This window comes from Callithrix jacchus, chromosome 6 (genome assembly GCF_049354715.1).
Source record: "Callithrix jacchus isolate 240 chromosome 6, calJac240_pri, whole genome shotgun sequence".
In the NCBI taxonomy this organism is placed as follows: domain Eukaryota; kingdom Metazoa; phylum Chordata; class Mammalia; order Primates; family Cebidae; genus Callithrix; species Callithrix jacchus.
In genome coordinates this window covers 154741072-154763919 of record NC_133507.1, presented here as the reverse complement: position 1 = coordinate 154763919, position 22848 = coordinate 154741072, and the positions used below count along the sequence as shown (strand labels likewise).

Sequence of the window (22848 nt, the reverse complement as noted above, 5' to 3'; positions counted from 1 at the left end):
GTCAGCAGTGCTGAGGCTCATGCCTCATTCCCCAGAAATTCTGATTTAACTCCAGGAATCAGGAATCAGTTGCTTTAAACCTTGAACCATTTAAGTCAAGCTAGATGAATCCACAGAGATAAATCCAGGAAGCGCAATGCTGTGGATGCCCAATCTGATAACATTTATTCAACTTTTAGAACCGGTTCAACAATGCCATATATTGTTCATGCCTACACATACATGTCAAAAAAGCACACAAACATGCAAGCAGATGATAAACACCAAAGTTAGAATGGAGGTGACCCCGGGGCGGGGAGGGGCAGGAAGAAACGAGGATAGGAAAGAGAATTCCAAGTGCCTCCATCATACCTATTATGTTTATTTCTCAGGCTGGAAGTAGTCATAGTTGTGTTCATTGTGTTCCTCTTTGAATGTTTTAAATGTTTTTGGCTCAAAAATATGCTAACATGCCCAAGCCAGAACTAGAGACACACACATGCTAGCCATGCCCTACACTTGTAGTTCAGCCATACAGAAGGTTAACAGGTCAGCCTGAAACCATGCCAGTAGCCAGACTCTGCTGATAGAACCGGGGAAGGGGAATCTCCTGAGTGCCTGAGCTTGGCATTCCCTCTGTTATCATCTCCAACCCCTCTATGCAGAGCTCCCAGGGCTTTTACACACCTTGGCCAGGCCCCTACTGACCACCACGCATCTCATGGCAGACATAACTGTTCTTAATTTGTCTCTCAAATTTCTCATCCCAGAGTAAATTCCTGAATCCTAAATAGCCTGAGTGTCTGAAAACAAGGTGGATGCTTCATGAAGGAAAGAAAGGGAGGTCCTGAAGGAACCTTTCTGAAGGGAGCTTTCAGAGGAGACCAACAAAAACACCTTCCCTCCCAACACACACCCCTCCACAAACCACAAACCAACATCACACCCTAGAAACCTCAAAGCACACAGAGACAAGTTCTACACTGTGAGGGATGGACAGACATGCAAGGTGAAAATTCACCCACCCAAAGCAGAACACATCTGGGCTCTGTAGGGCTTGTTTTGGGAGACTGGAGGGAAATCTCTCCCCTGAGACAAAGCTCAGACAATAGGAATTCACCACAGAGAAGCTCCTTCCACCTGTAGGCTTTCTGTCTGGCCAGGTGAGAACCACAGAACGTTTCTAGCACATGAGTGAAGTAACACCACCAAGCCTGTATCTTAAAAAAATCCCAGCCTTCCATTTCCAAGCCAAGCCAAGTAGCAACCCTCTGGAGCATCTTACAATGAGGCTCAATTCCTTCTACTTAATTTCCAACCCTGACCCCGAATTCACCACCCGACAGCCTCCCAGTCTGACGGCACACTGTCCCCTGGGACTCTTACCTGCTGCCCTTCCCACTCAGAACAGTTTCCAACTGCTCCACGAGTATCAAAATGGAAGTGACCCAGCACAAACAAAAACTGAATTTTAAAGTCAGTGGACAAGAGCCTACAGATCACAAAGTAGACCAGAGAGGCCAGAGTAGCAAATCAGCACCATGCAATCAGCCACCAACCAAGAGAGGGGCAAAGGGATGGTGCTGGGGGCAGAACAAGGCACTGGAAATACTGCTAAATATAGCTCCCGGGCTGCAGTGCTTGGAAAGGTGGCCGAGAATAAGCATCTGGCACCCTGGGTCATTTCTGTCACTTCCTGTTACTCACATCCTGCTGTTCCAATGCTGCCCAAATCCTGGATTCCCTGTACACAATTCCCTACCTGGAAGCCCCCAGAGACATACCATTCAAAGCAGCGGGGATGTACGTAGACAACGGACTTCCTCACAGAGCACCACACAAAACACAAAAATAGTCACCACCACACAAACAAGCTCTTGGAGGTCCCCATGTGGAAAGAGTCCAAATGCCAGGTCCAGTGAACTCTGCACAGCACTGTGTCAGGCCCCGGCCCAGCCTGCCAGCTCTGCACGCTGCCCTGCCTGCACCCCAAAAGGGAACACAGGCCCAAACAGCTGTCATGCACTTCCTCTCCTGGGCTGCACCTCACCTGCAGCCTCAGAGCAGCTCTGGGGGGAAGGATGGGTTCCCCACCATGACGGCTAAAAGACGCCACCCACAGCACAGTCAGAGCGAGGCATTCTCCATCTGACCCATTCCCACCTCCCCAGGAACTCAGGAAGCCCAGGCATGGAGCAAAGCCAATCTGGCAAATAGTTAAAGTCACATGCAACGTATCAGAAGATAAATTTTTTTTTTTAAGAAACCCATAAAGTAAAATGAAGCAAAAAAGTGAAAGTTCTACCTAAAAATGAAATATGACAGAAATACTCTGTTACTTACCTATTCACTATTTCAACAGTGCTTCATTAAGCTTGAGTTGTGTTCAACTATGAGAAAACTAGAGATTGGGGACTGCCATGGATGGCGGGGCGGGGGGGTCTCTAGAAGGAAGGGAACATTATTACCCATGAAAGACACCTCAGATGTAGAGCTGGTGCCCAACATGGGCTGGTCATAGTCAACCAGCACACAGAAGGCAAAATACAAACAAACGTGGTTCTGATAGCAAAACACTAGCAGCACCTCAGCCTCCAGACGGGGCTGGTGAAGTAAGCTCCAATACACTCACGCAATGGAATGCCACAGGCCAATTTTGAAAAGGGTGAGGAGAATGCATAGTCATGGACACAGGAAGACATTCATAAAGTAGTAAGTTTTAAAAGCAGCTCATAAACTAGTCTGTATAAATAATCCAAATTTTTGTAAAACTAAAGTGTATGTAACAATAGTCACAGAAAAAGCGCCCACACCTATTTGTGTGTACAGGGTTTCTCAGCCTCAGCACTACTGATATTCTGAGCCAAACAGCTCTTTGTTGTGGGGCTGCCACGCAACTGCAGGGTGTCTCTGAGGACCCTGAGCGGATTCTCTGAACTCAACCCACTAGGCGTCAGCGACACATACCCCCCAGCTCCCCACCCCCACAACTGTGACAAACCAATGTGTCCCCAAAAGTCCTCTTCCGGACAATCTCACCTCCCCCACCGCCTTCTCCCTACCCATGTTTGAGAATCACAGATCTGTACAACAGTGTTTAATCCAGAATCTCAGTGATAAGACTTTTGAGTGGTTTTTGTTTATTTGGGTTATCTGTACTTAATTATCTATAATGATACCTGTTATGTGTACTAAAAAGGGAATTTAAAGAATCTTAACATCAAGAAAACCTTCCAGGTATTTTAGCTATAATGCAATTTTTGAGTTCCTAAAAACCCTCAAACTCTACAAAAGCACACAATAAAAATAAAAAGTCTCAAGGGAACAGGGAAGCTGGGGCAGGCCACTGAGAACCTATGCAGTAACCAGGCATTAATGAAACAACAGCAATATCATTTTTTTTTAAAGAAACAATTTTTACTATATAAACACTACAGTAAATACAGAACTTTGCCTTTTAAAAAAATGCACAAGGGGGAGGCTAGGCACAGGGACTCAACACCTGTAATCCAAGCATTTTGAGAGGCTGAGGTGGGCAGATCACCTGAGGTCAGGAGTTCAAGACCAGCCTGGCCAAGATGGTGAAAGCCCATCTCTACTAGAAATACAGAAATTAGCCAAGCGTGGTGGTGGGTTCCTGTAATCCCAGCTACTCAGGAGGCTGAGAAGGGAGAATCGGTTGAACCCAGGAGGCAGAGGTTGCAGTGAGCTGAGATCACACAACTGTACTCTAGACGACAGAGCAGAACTCTGCCTCCAAAAAACAAAAAATTTTAAAATGCACAAAGGAACTATGACACAGTAAGCAATTCCAAGGCAGAGCTTGTGGCTACACTGCATACTGCACACTGCACACTGCACACTGCAAAAGGGAGGTGGGAGAAGTGAGACCAAAGGCCTCGTGTCCAGGGCTGTGCTCCTCCTGGGCTAACAATGTCGTGCATTATTGGCCTTGGCTTTCAGTCACTGGGCTGGTGAACTTCTCACTAGAGAAACAAACCACAGCAGGAGGGTAAGGCACCTGCATCCTTCAGCTACTGCAGAGAAGGAACAAGGAGCTGAAAAAACTCGGAGTCCTGGTAATTAGGAAAGCTAACCCAAAGGTCCCTGGCAGTAAATCTCGAAGGGATGGGGGTGGAGGGAAAGCAATGGGAATGCTTTGGCATCCCGAAGTCTGACAGTCACCATGCTGTCATAATTTATCCATTTTTCACTGGGATTAACTGATGGTTAATCTGCATATATCCAAAGGCAGCTACAGTAATGTTATAGTGAACAAGTAAGTTATCAGGGAAGAGAAGGAAAAAGAGTTTCATAAGCTACTCAAAGACCTGGCACCACCATCTACTTTTTTGATCACTGAAGGTCAACTTGATTAAGCAATAAAATTTCTCAGAGCAAAGTGGCCAAGGTAAGAACAACTGCATCTGCTGGCTCGGGCCAGGTGTCACCCTTAGAACAAATTCTTGTCCACACCTTTTAAAATGAATTGATTCGAGCCTGTCTGTGTGTTCAACACTTAAAGTGGTTAAGTAAACCACAAAAGTAAGCTACCACGCAGAAAACAAAGCCACACAGGGAGGGAAAAACAAAGAATTTGTAAGAGGGCATATTTATACTGCACTCTTAAAAATAGTTAAGATGCTAAATTTTATGTTATATGTACTCCATCACAATAAAATATAAATGTGGGAATGGGGAACATACACTCATGCACAGTATTGTATTTTTTTTAAAAGGCAGGACACATGCAGCCAGGAAAACTGGAAGTTCACATCTCAAGTGGTAGGACTAAGAGATTTTGTTTTTTCTTTTCTTTTTGGTTTTCTCTATTTTCCAAATCTTCTACAGTAAAAGGTGTCTTTAAATTTGTCTATGCCTGGTTGGGAGCAGCAGTGCTTTGGAAGGCCAAAGCAGGAGGATCCCTTGAGCCCAAGTGCTCAAGATGAGCCTGTGCACTATAATGAGACCCTGTTTCTACCAAAAAAAAAAAAGATTATAAATTAGCTCGGAATGGTGGCGTCTGCCTGTGGTCCCAGCTCCTCAGGAGGCTAAGGTGGGGAAAATCACTTGAGCCTGGGAGGTCAAGGGTGCAGTGAGCTGTGATCATGCCACTGCACTCCAGACAGGGCAACAAAGCGAAACCTCATCTCTAATTAATTAATTAATGTATCTATTCCTTTTCAAATGTATGCCTTAATCTATGCCTATTTCCTATAAAAATCACGATCAGAGATCATTACTCTCATCTGCCTATACAACTTCCTTCACCCACTGATCTGCTATCCCAATGGCCTCTGGCCAGGCCTAGCTAAAATACTGGGTCTTCCACCACCCCTGCAGCTAGAGCCAGCAATGGAGGCACAGGAGCTGGCATCACCGGGGAGACAGGTTCCAGGAAAGCTCTTTGAGGGAGATGACTCAGCTGGCAGCCACCCTCATGGCACTTGCTTCAGGCATCTCATAACCAAGATGCCTTACCCTAACATACCCTACCCTTACTTCACATGGAAAATTAAAGAGAGTTTCTTCTGTGGGCTAAGGATTCCCACGTCCTCCAACTTTTTTGCACTTTAGTCCGAGAGCTCAGCTGTCTGAGAAAACAGCAACGTCTCCCGACAGGGTCTAACTCTTACCTGTGTGAGGGTGCTCTCAAGTTTTGCTCTTGGCAAAGAACTAGGCCAGGAGGGACAGAATCCAAAGTGTGGGTCCAGCATGTACCTGTAGTCCCAGCTACTTGAGAGGCAAAGGCAGGAGGATTGCTTTAACCCAGGAGCTCGAGACCAGCCCAGGCAATATAGCAAGACCTTGTCTCTAAAAATAACCCACACACACAAAGTGTGGGTCCTTCCACCCCCTAACCAACTCCCTCAGTCAGGACGGTCAGGGTGCCGAATCAGCCACAGGTCAGTGTACAGACAAAAGTGGTTCACTGCTCACTCTGCAATGAGACGGCTTCATGCCCCAGCCAACCCACCTGCAAGATGGAAGGGTAGTTATCTCCTCGCCCCAAAAACTAACTCTAAGGAAAACATCTTCAAACACATTACTACTGCACTGCTTGAAAAAAGCATACCACAACCTGAAGCTTTCAATTTTTATGATTGTGAAGCAAAGATACAGGACTGCAGCGACAAGGTCAGGACCACGATACCTGAGACATTTCTCTCTTCCAAGCATCACAGTCATCACGTGGTCCTGTCATCAGCTGGGGCCACAAGATGGTTGGCTATGTCACCTCGTCCAAGGCATGCCATGGTCCCCTCCTGTATGGAGGGACAGAGTGCCTGTCTGGTGGCCCTGTGGTCTGGCAGAGCTGTGTCTGCCAGCACATGAACTTAGCACTCTGTTTAACAGGAGAGACTACAGGTTTATGAGCAGCACAGCTGTTATTCTAAGTTCCCCAGCTCTGATAAGGGAGCCCCTGACTCCCAAACCCGACCTCTACAGCTGCTGCTAATGCACAAAGACCCAGTCCCCCTAAGATGCAAAGGATAAGTGGGTACAGACTACTTCCTGATGCTGGGGACCTGAATGTAGTTAGCAGCCACAGTAGCCACGTCCTCAAAGAGAGAGCCCAGTCTAAGTTACCCTGTTCTCTTTTAATTTCCTGGCTGATTCATATATTTGCTCCAGGGGCTGCCATTTTGTAATCTATCCAGGAAAGGACATCTCAGACCACAGCCCCAGTCAGGCAGGGAATCATACACAAGGTCGAGTGCCTGCTGGAATTATACTCATCTAGAACCACCCGCTTCCTAATTTTAGTTGGATGCTCAGAGGTGGTTTATCCCTTTCTTCTAACCAAGCTAACAATGGCTTCCCTTATTCCTCTGATATTTCGAGTACATTGCAGAAATCAAAAGAAGTAATTCCAGCTACAGGATTTAACATTTTAAAAGACTAGAACAGAAAAATGTTGAAAGTATTTTTTTTCCACTGGCAAGCCCCAACTCAGAGGGTCTGTGTACCAGCGCTGAGCACATCACCAAGAATCTGAAGAGCCACCAAGGGAGAGCACAGCCTGCAGGGCAGCTGCAGCCCACCAGCCTGACTCAGCCAGCCCCTGTCACAGCATGGTGATGATACAGTCCCATGTGGATGGGGAGTGGGGAGACAGAAATGCCAGAGGTACCAAGGAATAGAGATACAGCAACAACAAATCAACCCTACAGGCATTTACAGAGTGGTATTTGGTACCAGAGAGAGAGAGAGAGAGAGAGAGAGAGAATGTGTGTGTGTAAAAACTATCAAACTGTACACCTTAAATACGGTAGTTCATTATCAATTATGCCTCAATTAAGTCATAAAAATGTTTTTCATGCATTAGAACAGTCATTAAAGAACAGTATGAACCTTTCTCTGAATGACCAGGGTGACTATATAGCTTAACATCCAAGCCAGAAAACTGATGCAAGTCAAAGTAGGTGCTAAAGATAAGAGTTTGTATGAACTGGTACTGCCCTGGAGAAATCAATACTCAGGGCTTTGGGAAGAACAAATACCCACTCTCTTCCTTGGTGTGATTAGATATCATACCAAGGTATCTAATGATACGTTAAAGCAAACCATCAAGTTCCTCAGAAGGTAGAGCAGAGCTGGCAACAGCCTCAGCAAGTCAGTTGTGCCCATGACCTTGGGTTACAGACAAGGAAGCGATCCCAGCTCCCTGTCAGTGTTGGGTATAGGACAAACTCCAAGGCTCCTGCCTCCAAGATCAGTGTCCCTTGAGCCCCTCTTTTTTCAAAGAGAAAGAAATCAAAGAATGGAGTGGAAGTCAGCCCCACTCCTAACTATTTTCCAAACATCTCATTATCGTGACCCACCCTCTATAGCTTTGCAGCCAATGAACAATTCAGCTACAAAGAAAACAGCATTGGCCAGGCGCAGTGGCTCACACCTGTAATCCCAGCACTTTGGGAGGCCGAGGCAGGAGGATTTGACCAGGTTGACCAGACTGGACAATATGGTGAGACCCTATCTCTACCAAATTTAAAAAAAAGAAAAAGAAAACAGTATTGACTTTTCTCATATAAAGTCCAGCATGATGGACGCACCCAGCCACAGCCATGGAGGCAGCTCCCACAGGGCACTTTCTACTCCAGACCCAGTCTGCAGGCCCAACCCTTTTGCACAGATCTAGTGAGAACCACTCCTACAGTCCTCCTGTCTTTAAAAAAAAAAAAAAAAACGGGGTGGGGGGAATCACATGTTTCATTTTTAGGTTCACATTTCAAACCAGGTTCTTCAGCTGTGTGGTGGGGAGGAAGGACTGGGTCTGTAAACAGCAGTCTCCCTACCACAGAGCAGGAAATTATCTAATTTGATAACAAGTTGTTTCAAGGAAATAAAAAGATCCTACCACTATGTACTGTGAAACACCAGGTTATTCTGGGACAGAAACGTGGGATTTTTTTTTAAACATGATTTCCTAGAGAATGATACCATTTTCGTAACTTTCAAGGAAAAAAAAAACCAGACAGACGGGACTTGGCTCAATCACACTCTGACACATTTAAAAGCATACTGAGTAAAGATGACTAAAATTATTCATTGTCCAGGCACCCTAGGAAAAAATTCAATCAAATCCATGTCTTCCCACCAGGTCTTTTCTCAAAGAACTCTTTCCCTTACTAAATTACTACAATCCAATGACAGTCTCTCAACTGTCCATTTTGTTTTCTCTACCATTTGTAAATAAAGACACTTAACAAATACGATACACTTGTTCATAACAATTAAGTATAAGTGTTAACAATTAACACACATACTTTCTCACACACACACAATCATATGGTGAAAATGCCTTAGATTTCACAAATGCAAACACCATTGTGTGTTTTAGATAATCTAAACACATAGCCCAGTTGAGTAACTGCGTCCTCTCCCACCCAAGACTCTAAATATAAAGAACAGACACCATGATTGGTTCCACTGCTCACCAGCCAGGCTGCCAGAAGAGGACAGCATCTTCTCCTGTGCCTGCTTGGAGTGACTGTACGAACCGAACCCTAAGCCCTCACAAGGAGTAACCTGGCTTTTCAGACCAGCTGAGCTGCAGAAGCAGGTGCTGACTTCAGTAAAACCCCACACTTAGCAAACAGCCACCAATTTGACTCAACACCTGCTTCTTCCTGCTTCTTTAACCTGAGAACACAGTGTGAATTACCAGTGCAAAATTCATTGCGTTAACTTCCTTCTGCACCTGATCCCGCAGGCCTGCACTGCTGTCCAAGGCACGTGTTAACAATCACAGTATTTCATTCACTGAGCACCTACTCTGTACGTGGTGCCTGACTGCCCCACCACTGCTGTGCTACATCGGACCACCCTAGTTTGCAGATGGGAAGATGAAGCTACAGGTGGCCAAGAACCCGCCACTGAGAGCTGACAGAGCTGGGACATGCAATCAGGTTCTCCTGCAACACTGCACTTGAGCAGAAATAGAGGCAGGCTCACTTGCAGAAGTGAGCCCAGGGGGCAGGAGCTGCTGACGAACGGGGGCCTTCCCAACAGGAAAAGCAAAGACACTTCACACTCAAGAGGACTTATGGGACCCACAAATACAATTCTCCCTGTCCCACACCCGGGCCAGCAGTTGCAGCAAAATGGGAAGCGTCTTTTATGCAGAGACATTTACCAATTATATACAGTTTTTCTGGCTGGGCGTGGTGCCTCACACCTGTAATCCCAGTACTTTGGAAGGCCGAGGTAGGTGGATCACCTGAGGTCAGGAGTTCAAGACCAGGCTGGCCAACATGGCAAAACCCTGTCTCTACTAAAAATACAAAATTAGCCAGGTGTAGTGGTACATGCCTGTAGTCCCAGCTACTGGGGAGGCTGAGGCAGGAGAATCGCTTGAACCCAGGAGGCAGAGGTTGCAGTTGCAGTGAGCTAAGATAGCAGCACTGCACTCCAGCCTGGGCAACGGAGTGAGACGCATCTCAAAAAAAAATCAAATACAGTTTTTTCTCTCTCCAAGCCAAAATGACTGGCTTAGGAATTTTGCCCAGAAAATATCTGAAATCCAAACATGCTAAAACGAAAACTGATGTGGAAATCTGGATAAAGATCATGGTTCCTCACCCAAGCAGCAGCCCCAACCATTCCCTGTGCTGATGTCTGCTAGAAAGAGCTGAGAAACCTGGCTGCCATTTCACACTAGGTAGGCCTACTAAGGAACTCTCATTCCCCCAGCAAATATGAATGCCACATGGACAAAACTTACTTTATTTTTTGAGACAGGATCTCGCTCTGTTGCCCAGGCTGGAGTGCAGTGATGCAATCACAGCTCACTGCAACCTAGAACTCCTGGGCTCAAGCAATCCTCCCGCCTCAACTTCCCAAGTAGCATGCCCCCAAAACTTTTTTTTTTTTTTTTAAGAGATGGGTTCTTGTCATGCTGCCCAGGGTGGTCTTAAACTCCTAGACTCAAGTGATTCTCCTGGCTTGGCTTCCCAATGTGCTGGGATTACAGGTATAAGCCACCGTGTTCTGCCATGAAAAAATTTAAACACAATACTCTGATCCATTACACAGCTTTCTTTCTATTTAGCTACCAATTAAAGGCATCTTATATGTTAAACTACGCTTGGTTTTCCTTTAACATTTATTTTTCCTGTTTTTATTCATTATAGCCTGAAAACTTTTAAGGATACCTTTTTCTGGATATCTACTCTTCTGCTATTGAAGCTATTTTTTAATATTATCTGTAACGTTGGCCTCATTTGAAATCCTTCGTAATTCCTATAAATCAGAATAATTGCTACATGTTAGCAAGTTAAACCCTATTACTTTCCTGCTAGCAGAGATGAGTTGTGGTGGAGAGTAAGAACTAGGAAACATTCAGAATGCACTTCTGTGCCAACCCAACAACCTCTGAGATGGGGTCTCATATTATCCCATTGCACAGGTGAGAAACCCAACTCTTAGAAAAATGAAGTATCTTGATGTACGTCACACAGTTAACAAGGAAGACCTTCTTTATGATATACCTCATCAAACTTCTTGATACCATAAACTATTTCAAAAATATTACTTGGGGAAAAGGAAGTCACAAATACAGACATAAAAATCACCCTTCCCTCTGCATAACATGGTTATTCTGACATGATTAGTTCAGGGCAAGCATTCTGAGGTCTACATGGTATGAGCATATGACTGAAGGTCAACCAGGAGGATGTCCTCAGAAGTGCCACGTCACACTCTGAGGAAGTCAGACAAGAGCTCCTCATCTGTTGTGTATCATGGACCCCTTCTGGCAGCCTGGTGAAGTTGATGAACTCCTTCTCAGAATTTCTCTAAGTGCCAAAAATAAAATACTTATGATTACAATGGAAACCAATTTTAATAAAATACAGTCATATCCACAGACCCCTTTGAGGGGCCATGAATCCTGGTATGAACTCCGACCAGGCAAGGACTACTTTCTTTGGTGTCAAAGAAGAAAACCCTGCATGTTCACACCATTCTTATTTGTAGCTATAGGGCATCAAACGATGGCCTCCAAAAAGGTATGTGCACGTTCTAATCTCTGAAACCTGTGAATGTGACCTTATTTGGAAAAATGGTCTTTGTAGATGTAATTAAGTTAAGGATCTTGAGACGAGATCATCCTGGATTATCCAGTGGACCCTAAATCCAAGGACAGGTGTCCTTATAAGAAACAGAAGAGAACACATAGGAGAAGGAAGAAAAGACCATGTGGAGACAGAGGCAGACACTGAAGCAATGCAGCCACTATGCAGGGAACCCCTGGAGTTACCAGGAGCTGGGCAAAGCAAGTCACAGTGTCTCTCCTAGGACCCCAGCCCTGCCAACACCTTGACTTCAGATGTCTGGCCTCCAGCAATGTGACAGAATACATTTCTGTTGTTTCATGTTATTTGATAATTTGTTTTGAAGGCCATGAGAAACTAAAACAGAAGCCAAACCTAATTCTAACAAATGCTACCGTCATGATTTTCTACCAGCATTAAACATTATAAACTGTCCTTTATGTATACAGTATTATATAGGTATTACACATAAACAGCTCTCTGCACGTGCATCTTGGTCTGTTTTGTGCTGCTATAACCGAATACCACAGACTGGGCAATTTCAAATGAACAGAAGTATATTGGCTCACAGTTCTGGAGGCTGGGGAGTCTAAGAGCATGCTGCAGCATCAGGTGAGGGCCTTTGTGCTGCATCACCCCATGAGGGAAGGCAGGAGGGAAAGAAGGTGACAGTGAGAGCAAGGGGGAGGGGCTGAACTCATCCCTTTATTGGGACTGACCCCCACAATAACAGCATTAATCCACCCCCAGAGCAGAGCCCTCTTGGCCTGATCCCCTCTTAAAGTTTCTACCTCTCAATACTGTTGCACTGGCGATTAAGTTTCCAACACATGAACTCTGGAGGATACAGTCAAACCATAACAACATATATATCTTAAATTTAATTTTCATTTGTCTTACAATAAAAACACTCTTTATTTTCAATCCCCATTATTTGGCCAATCCATTTTCCTGAAATTTAAAAATAAACCAAGAGCATGTCCGTTTTTCTTCATTCTGTTCTTACATGATACCAACAAGTATTCACTTCTCACTCTCTGTGCCCCATCCCTCATAAGAGGATGTCCTCAACTCTTCTACTACCTGCCATACCTGGGACAGGTCTCCAGCTCAATTACATAAGCCAGAGTCCCCTGATCTGTCCACTTCCCTTCAACAAACCCAATCCTTCTTGATATAGCCTTTTATTTATTTTTTTTTTTTTGAGATGGAGTCTCACCCAGTAGCCCAGGCTGGAGTGCAGTGGCGCAATCTCAGCTCGCTGCAACCTTGGCCTCCCCAGTGCAAGCAATTCTCCTGCCTCAGCCTTCTGAGTAGCCTGGATTACAGGCATCCACGACCACACCCAGCTAATTTTTTGTATCTTTAATAGAGACAGACATGCCAATCCTCTAGAGATTCTGGGAGCTTAGGATACCTGAAAGTTCAAATTATGATCCATCTAAAATAGTATAAACAGAAGCGGAAATACAGAAATACTCAAAAATAAAGCTCTAAATAGAACCAAACTAGTATCTCTCAAAGCAGGAGGAAGTTTTGTCTTCTCAACCTTCAGGGCAGGTAACAGAAAGAAACCCAAGACCCAAACCAAAGCAGCTCTTAAAGGGCAAACTGCACCCTCTCCTGGGCAAACAGGGCTCAGCATGGAAGCTGCTCTGCAGGGGAGACCAAACTCACCTCCCTAAACATCCCTCCTGTGATCCGAAATGCTCATTCTAACGTTATCTCCAACAGGAAAAACTGAAACGTCCTCAGTTCCTAGTGCTGCAAGAGTGCGCAAATGATGTTTAACTGATCAGTGATGACATATCTACACAATGAAATATCTGCCTCTGTAAAAAATGATCATTACAGAGACTCATGAAACGGGAAAGCTTATGATACAACAGTAAATAAAGACAAAATACAAAATTACACATATACTGATACATATATAACACATGTCAAATTTAATGTCTGCCTATTAAAAAGTCTGAAGGGAAAAATGAAAAAAGAAAACAGCAGCTAAGCTACTGTGGGAACATTTTCTCCCTATTTTGTTAATAAATTTATTTATTTTGAGATGGAGTTGATGTTTATTTTGAGCTGTATGTTGCTCTGGCGTCAGGCTGGAGTGCAACAGTGTGATCTCAGCTCACTGTAACCTCCGCCTCCTGGGTTCAAGCAATTCTCCCTGCCTCAGCCTTCCTAGTAGCTGGTATTACAGGCACCTGCGACCACACCCGGCTAATTTTTGTACTTTTAGTAGTGGTGGGGTTTCACCACATTGACTAGGCAGTCTCGAACTCCTGACCTCAGGTGATCCGCCTGCCTCTGCCTCCCAAAGTGCTGGGATTACAGGTGTGCACCACCACATCTGGCCCATTTTCTCCCTATTTTAAAGTTCCTTTAAAATCATTACTAAGATTCAAACACTTGAAGAACTAAGTTAATAAAAGAACCCAAACAGGAGGCCTTGTACCTGGAAGGCGGGCACTGCCAGTGTGTCACATGAACAGACACTCCTACTACCTATTCCCTTGGATACGCCCGACTCCCTGACTCTTCCCCCATCCTCTCTGCAAAAGGGACCTGTCCCCACATCCAGCTCTCGTGCCCCTCCTCATAGAAGCTTCCCTCCAATCCCAAGGCTGACTGCGACGCCTCTTTCTCACCACTCTCACTGTACTTTGCACCTTTTTCCACTCTACGTATCACAGGCACTAGAACTATTTATATGCTGTGAGAAGTCTCCCAGAGTGGGAACACATTTAACCACCCTGTACACCCTCAGCCACCCAGTCTAGAGTTTGCCATGATACAGGATTGTTCAAAGAAGGAAAAATAAGTTCTAAAACTTGCATCTTTTCCAACTGATTTGATTTCAGAAATCAGGTGGCCAGGGTAATGCTTTACTTGTCAAACGACTCCTACATTCTGTAGGATAAACAAGTTTTCCAACTGGCAAACTCGCTAAAAGCACACACACACAGAGCACAGGGGCTAACCTTGTCCCAAAGCTGCCAGCCGGACATGAGCTGGGAAACTCTAACAGAGGGAGCCTGGCCCACAGAGGGGTGCACAATAGTGAGCACCTCTTCAGCCGGGCTTCCCAAGGAAGGGGTGAGTCAACATCCTCTCTGTTAACAAAAAGAAGCAACAGAACCTGCTTCTTCCAGTTCATATTCATACACATCATCACTCCAAAGGGCAGAGCACTGGGGACCCTAAGCTGCCAAGAGATTCCCTGGCCTTGAGTTCAAGGTGTGGCCAGGTACTCATGACTAGGGAGCCCGTGCTATTTAGCAGCACATGAGTGATACAAAGTACCCTCAAGAAGGGGGCCTAAAGTGGCTGTACCCTAAGATTTTGGAAGGCTTTGAAAAAGCACCCACTTGCAAATTTCTGGGGAAGTTTCCAAAAGGTGCTCAGGCATGGTCAAATTTGAGAACCACGGCCCCAAAGGAGAGCACCACATGAACAGGAAGGCTTCCCTAGGGAGGAAATGGACAGGGCCTGTGGAGAGAATTTGGGGAAACGGACCCCCGGAGACCAGGGCCAGCAGGTGACCTGTGTACACAGGGAACTCCCTAAGGAGCACTGGGTTTGGCTGGGGCCAAGACCTTCAACTTCATTAGGTAAGATTAAAGAGGCCCCTGGATGGTTTACAGCGCTTTTTTTTTTTTAAGACAGAGCCTCACTCTGGAGTAAAATGATGCAATCTCAGCTCACTGCAACCTCCACCTCCGAGGTTGAAGTGATTCTCGTGCCTCAGCCTCCCGAGTAGCTGGGATTACAGGCGCCCACCACCATACCCAGCTAATTTTTGTATTTTGAGTTGAGACAGGTTTCATCATGTTGGTCAGGCTGGTCTAGAACTCCTGACCTCAGGTGATCCACCCACCTCAGCTTCCCAAAGTGCTGGGATTACAGGCGTGAGCCCCCTCACCCAGCCTTGGTTTGCAGGGCTTTTAACAACGCACAGGACCCTTCTGAATGGCTCTGTATTTCAGGCGGATTCCAGTAAAACCTGTCTTTCCTCTTTAAGGTTCGCCTCAGCTGCCATTGCTGCCACGACCCAGGGAGTAGCAATGATGCAGCCAAATTAACTGAAGCCCAGCAAAACCTGGAGGAATTCAAAGTGATCTTCTTCAATTAAAGTTATTACTCAGTAAACAGGAAAAGTATGAAACCTAAGTACGCCAAACTCGAAGAAAATTTTCCAAGTACCAAATGACATAATAAATGAAATTGGTTTACTGCTTTCAATTCACTCACTGAATAAATAATCAGTAAGTGCCTATAATCACAGTGTTAACAGGCACAAACACATGTATCATGCCTACATTCAGTAACTCATTTAGTCCTCCCAACCAAACCACCCCACAAGGCAGGTTACTAGCCCCATTTCTCAGATGAGAAAACAGAGGCTTCAAGCCGTTCTGTGACTTGCCCACGGTCATCTGCAGGGAAGAGCTGAGCACGGATTCACACTTTGGCTCACCTTTAAACACGAAGTTACCTTGCAGGGTCCTGTACTTTCAGTGATTAAAAGAGAAGGAGCCCAGTTCTGCTGCCTTGGGTCTTCTATCTGATGGAGGATACACAGACCCTGGACATTTGATGATGGCGTCCCCGATTTTTCCAGGGAGCCCACACTTTGGAAATATGCATAGCATAGAACTTCCCCCATAAAGGAGGTGAAAGGCAATTAAACATGCAACATCAGGAGGCCACACACACGCAGCTGGAACAACTGAGGAAGAACCAGCCTTTCCATGAGCCTCCTGAACAGCCCGGCCTGTTGAGCTCTAGCTCCAGCTCTCATGAGCGGGGTCAGGGCTTCCCAAAGGAGTTCAGGGAGCTCAGGTCTGTGCACCATACCACCCTCTCAGAAAGTCAGATGTGTGCCCCACAAAACCAGAGCCCAAGATGGACTCAAACCATATCCTGCCCACAATCCGCCCAAGGAAGGAGAGGTATGAGAGGAGAGGCAGTTAGGAAGTAGCACTTCCACAAATGGGAGCGGCCATACCAGCAGATGGCCAGGGAGGCCCAGGGGCATGATGGCACAAGGCGTCTCAGGCATGGCAGTGGGCACTGGGTGTGAAGGTCAAAGGGCCCTGTGGGAGTGGAAATGTCCACCATGCATCACCACTCTCTCCCAGCCCCAGCCTCTCTGCCCTCCAAGGGACCCGGCCGAGGTCCAGGCCTCTACTGCCTCTCGCTGTCCTGTAGACGAAGCCTGGCTATTGGGAGCCCCACACCCACTTTGGGTGATGAACCCCTTTTCTAGAAAATCTTCACTAAATTGAATTTACCTCTGATTCTGCCTCCTTCACAAGAGACAAAGACTCTGATACCAGCCACCATGAAGTCAATCTCTGAGGGGACATTTCTAGAACTGGAAAGGCCAGTGATACCAAAACATTCCAGTGAGGAGAAGAAACCAAGCCTCTGGAGTGCTGCAGGGGTGCTGTGATCGTGCCACTGTGTACAGCACTGCTTTCTAGGAAGCATGTATCATGGCCGATATTCCATTTTCCTTCAATACTGTTATTAATACTTAATTCCCAGAGTCACCCAAAACAAAGAAAAAAGCACCAGTAACAGCAGATGCAGGGACCCTGCCTACCTGCAGTGGGTGGTTTTCCCCAGGCCCCATCTCTCATCTCCATAAGCCCGTCCAGGCTGTCCACATCCTCATGTGGGGTGGGGGGTAAAGGCCCCTCTGCACCCCTCTCATCCGCCTAGCCACCTCTTCCCTGCGGTTCTCACCTCCAGCAGCAGACAAAGTCTTCTAACAAAAACCCAACTTTACCACCCTGCTTTAAAATTTTAGTGGCTCCCCGCACCTCTGACAAAAATGCCCAAACCTACCCCAGCCTGGAAAGCACTTCCTGCTTCTGAGGCTGCACGCCCAGCGCACCTCCCACACCCATTCTCTCTGGCAAGAAGCACTCCTTCCACCCACAACCACACTCTTCAGCTGCAGTGTGGTCTCGCTCCCTACCCCTACAACAGGCAGGGTCCCTCATGCCCTGCCCAGAGAAGCACCCCACATCAGTTCCTCCCCAGCCCTGCCGTGGCTGCTACAACACTCAAGGACTGTGCCCCACACGAAGGAGGACCTGATCTTGTGGCGAGGCACAGCATCTGGCCCCAGGAAGCATCCTGCAGAGCAGAATCAATGAGGGGCAGGGCTCAAATCATTCTGGAACTGGAGGTGACCAAGCCACTCTTCACCGAAGAGTTATGCGCACCTACTGTGTGCTGGGCACTTGGTGTAAAGCTATAAACAAAACAGACAAAAATCCTTGCTCTCATGTAGCATATATTATAAACAAACAAGACCAAATGGAAGGTGGGCAGAAATGACTCTCCAAGAGGGTTGGGGGAAGGTGAGAATAAAGCCCATCACTTTTATTCCTTCTTGCTGCATTTTGAAATTTCAAACAACATTAAAGGAGGCAATAAAAATTCATCAATCCTTTATCAAAAGAAGTCATGGGTTAAAAATGATGAAAAACACTGACTTGGAAAAATAAAGAAAGAAAAGCACAAAACTCTAATGGACCCTACAATCTTGTAGTGTTCCACAGCTCTAGGCTGCTAAGGGAAGATTATAAAACATGGCCGGGCACAGTGGCTCACACCTGTAAACCCAGCACTCTGGAAGGCCGAGGCAGGCAGATCACTCGAGCTCAGGAGTTTGAGACCAGCATGGCCAACATGGTGAAACCCATCTCTACTAAAAATATAAAAATTAGCTGGGTGTGGTGGCAGGCGCCTGTAATCCCAGCTACTTGGGAGGCTGAAACACAAGAATCATTTGAACCCAGAAGGTGGAGGTTGCAGTGAGCTGAGACTGCATCATTGTACTCCAGCCTGGCTGACAGAGTGAGACTCTGTCTCAGAAAAAAAAACAACCAACCACAGGACTTGTAGACAACACCTAAAATCACTAAAACATGCTCAAAGATTAATAAATCAGGGGAGATCCTAAGTCTATGAAAACATTTGAAAACACAGGAGAAAATGTAGATATCAAAGGAAAATCCTTCCCTGGGGAGACTGACTTTGTTAAACAGAAAACTTTTAAAAAATATTTAACTATCAAACAAGAATAGGCCAGGCTAAAAACAAAAGATGTCCAGAATCAGAGGTAGAAGCTGGGAAGAAAGCTTGCAAGTAAATGTAGTAACAAACAATACAAAAACTTTGATAACTAGAAGTAGGAAAAAAACCAACTAATTAAATAAAATAAGACCAAAGAATGTGACAGACATGGAAGATAAAGAAGCCTTCCCCAACACCCCACAGCCCAGGTCCTCTTCTGCACTCCTGAGCTCACTTAACCGGCCTGCAGCTGTACTGAGCAGAAGCCTGACACCACCTCCCACTGACCTGATCACCAGCCTGCCCACTGCCCCCAGACACCTCCACACTCCCCACTCCACTCTCTCCTAACAATCCTACAAACTCCCCTCCTATTCCAGTTCACCCTCCACTCTACAGCCAGAGTAGAACTTTCTCACATCTGCAAATCTGGAATTTCACCAAATTAAACTATTCAACAGAAGTCCAAGCCTTGAGGAGTAAGTCCCAAGCCCTGCCCTGGTCTCCTCTGGTGTCCTCTCGGTTTGTCCTCTGCCAGCCACCCTGGCCCTTTCACCACTTTGCACACTCGCACTGTGTCCCCACCCCAAGGCCTTCACATTGCAGGTCCCTCCACCAGCCCCATTCCGGAGGTGCCTACTTGCACAAGCCACACACATGCAGAAACATACAGGCACACACACCCTCTCAGGCTCATGCTCCCCTCAGACTGCCCAGCCCTCCCCGCGACCAGATGGGTCTTCACATTTCAGGCACCATGTGGTGCTCTTCCATCAGAACTTGTCTCAGCCTGTACCTAAGGCTCTATGTGTGTGCTTATCTGATCCCCCACTAGAACATAAGCTTGATGAAGAGAAGCTCCTCTCCATTTCTGCCCACCAGTGAAACTTGAGCACTCAGCATGGTGTGTGGCCCAGGATAGACCCCCCAAAAAAATGCTTGCCAAAACAATGACTGGATAAACAAGCCAAGTTCCAAAAGACCAAGAACCAGCCCTGCCGTGAACCAGAATTCTTTTTTCTTTTTAAGTGTTAAGAGAAAAGAAAGAAGAAATAGTTTTTCAAAGCTGGAAAACCCAAAGCTGAGTCGGGAACTCAGCCTTGCTCTATACCAGACCAACCAGTGAGCAAAACCAGCATCACACAAGAGAGAAGGCAACTCTGAGACTTCGAGCAGAAATGACTTCAAAGACAGCAAGAGCACTGAGCCTGCTCCCAAAGCCCCTGCAGCACCAACACTGGGAAACACTATGTCCTCGGAGCTCGCTAATAAAATACCACATATGACTCCTTTCTGGAAAGGAGACCATTCTGCATTCTTTTTCTTCCATGTTCTTCAGTACTTTTTCATTTTCATGGTTTGATATGAACTGGTAACAGCCATGAAACAAAGCACTGAGTAGCATGTTCTCTGCAACTAAACACTCAGTAATACACAAAGCTTGACCAAAAAAGGATGTCACCATATGGGCTGGCTACAAACAGGTCTAGCGTAAGAAAATTTGGCCCGGCGTGGTGGCTTATGCCTGCAATTTCAACACTTTGGGAGGCCGAGGCCGGCGGATCACTTGAGCCTGGAATTTCAAGGCTGCAGTAAATGGTGATCATGTCGCTGCACTCCAGCCTGGGTGACAGAGTAAGACCTGTCCCTTAAAATAAGAAAAAAAAAAGGAAAAGGAAGGAAAACAAGAAAAAGAGGGGACGGAAGAGGAGGGGAGCTCAGCTCTTCTGCGTTTTGAGAGACGACACAGAAGAGAGGTAAAAGAGAGGTACCGAGAGCATTAAAATAAGAAAGCATGGCCTGGCAAGGTGACTAATGCCTGTAACTCCAGCACTTCAGGAGGCCGAGGTGGGTGGATTATTTCAGCCCCAAAGTTCAAGAACAGCCTGGGTGACATGGTAAAACTCCTTCTCTACAAAACATACAAACATTATCCCAGCATGGTCACGTGTGGCCAGATCATTTTTATTTTATCCCAGGCTGAAGTGGGAAGATTACTTGAGCCTAAGAGGTTGAGGCTACAGTAAGCCATGACTGCCCCACTGCACCCCAGCCTGGGTGACAGAGCGAGACCCTGTCTCAAAAATAAATAAATAAATAAACAAGAAAGCACAATGCGTTCAGCCACAAAACACAGGAATCAGATAGGCAAGAATCCTGACAGCAGAAAATAACTGAAGCGTAGTATTTACAAGGCAAAGGGTTTCTGACTAAAATAAAACAGATTCTAACAATATACTGTTTACAAGAATTAAATCTCAGCCAGGCACACTGGCTCATGGCTGCAATACCGGCACTTTAGGAGACCAAGGCAGTAGATCACTTGGGCCAGTAGTTAGAGGCCAGCCAGGGCTAGTCTAGAGACCATTTCTACAAAAAATAAAAAATCATCTGGGTGTGGTGGCAATGCCTGAAATCCCAGCTGCTGGGGAGGCTGAGGCAGGAAGATCTGTTGAGCCCAGGAGGTCCAGGCTTCAGTGAGCCATGGCAGGACCACTGCACTCCAGCCTGGGATACAGAGCAAGACAATGTCTCAAAAAAAAAAAAAAAAAAAAAAATTAAAAATAATAAGAAAAACTAAAGATAAAAGTTAGGATGGAAAGCGGAGGGGGGAGGTATATATATCAACTAAATTCTAAACAAAGAAAAGACTTAGAAATGCTAATATCAGAGAATGGTTAATGACACAAACTATTCACTATGAAAAAGATCTCCTTTAATCCCAGCATTTTGGGAGGCCAAGGCAGGAGGATCACTTGAGGCCAAGTTCGAAACCAGCCTGAGCAATAGTGAGAACTACTTTCTACAAAAAAATGTAAAAATTAGCCAGGCATGGTAGCAAGCACCTGTAGTCCCAACTAACTGGGAGGCTGAGGCAGGAGGAGCTCTTGAGCCCAGGAATTTAAAGCTGCAATGAGCCATAATTATGCCACTACACTCCATCCCACGCAATAGAGCAACCTTGTCTGGAGAAGGAAAAAAAAAAAGAATGCTACTATTTTATTAATCTTTATTAATAAATGATTACTCAATATTGAGGGTATTATCTTTTTAAACATTTACATGCTTAACAAAACTTCAAAATGGAGAAGGTGAAAACTGCTAGAAATACATGAACAAAGTGTTAAATGTAATTGGCCTGAAAGAGATTAACTCCTCATTAACAGCCTATGGAAGTTCAAGCGATAAAAAACAAGATCATAAGGGGACTTGAACAACATATTTCGTAAGTTATAACAGATAAAAATCAATACACGGCCAGGCATGGTGGCTCACACCTATAATCCCAGCACTGTGGGAGGCCAAGGCAAACGGATCACCTGAGGTCAGGAGTTTGAGACTAGCCTGGCCAACGTAGTGAAACCCCGACTCTACTAAAAATACAGAAATTAGCTGGGCATGATGACATGTGCCTATAATCCTAGCTACCCAAAGCTGAGGCAGGAGAATCACTGGAACCCAGGAGGTGGAGGCTGTAGTGAGCCCAGACCGTGCCACCCTGGGCAATAGAGCAACACTCCATCTTAAAAAAAAAAAAAAACAGCACACAAAAATGCAGACATTGAATCAGAAAATATAAAAGTAGGGACCGACACAATGCCTCTCACCTGTAATCCCAGCACTTTGGGAGGCTGAGGCGGAGGATTACTTGAGGTGAGGAGTTCAAGACCAGCCTGGCCAACATTGCAAAACCCCATCTCTAACTAAAAATACAAAAATCAGCCAAGCATGGTGGTGCACACCTCTAATCCCAGCTATACAGGAGGCTGAAGCAGAAGAATCACTTGAACCTGGGAGGCAGAGGTTGCAGTGAGCCAAGATCACGCCACTGCACTCCAGTCTTCCAGCCTGGGCAACAGAGTGAGACTCTGTCTCAAAAAAAAAAGAAGGAAAGAAAGGAAACAGAAAAGTAGAATTGTTCAATAATCTAAGAACTAGTTTCTCTTTGAAAACAAAAACGCTGGAGATTAAGAAATCTGATAAGAAAAGCAAACTCAAATTAAATTAGAAATGCAAAGGAAATCTAACCAAAGACATAGGTATTTAAACTATACAACAGTACATGCTACTAAATTTGAAGGTGTGGAATTAGTGAGAAAGTAAATTACAGATATGGACTCAAAAATAAAAAGGCTCAAATGATCAAAATGCAAGAAATAAATATCTTAGAATTTATTTCAATTACAGCTTTAATCTCCCTAAAAAGTCTTCA

The 22848-nt window shown here is 45.5% G+C and overlaps 1 protein-coding gene across 6 annotated transcripts in view; it reads right to left on the bottom strand.

Moving 5' to 3' along the window:
• The window catches only part of DGKD (diacylglycerol kinase delta), a 118415-nt gene that overhangs the window by 51795 nt on the left and 43772 nt on the right, over positions 1-22848 (bottom strand). Inside the window, exon 1 of one of the 6 annotated variants that reach the window (XM_035306094.3) lies at positions 1366-1595. The exons of the other annotated variants lie outside the window; for them this stretch is intronic. The gene's annotated coding sequence lies outside the window, so the exon portion shown is untranslated. Of the gene's footprint in view, positions 1-1365; positions 1596-22848 lie in introns of those variants that run through there. 6 annotated transcript variants of the gene reach the window in all.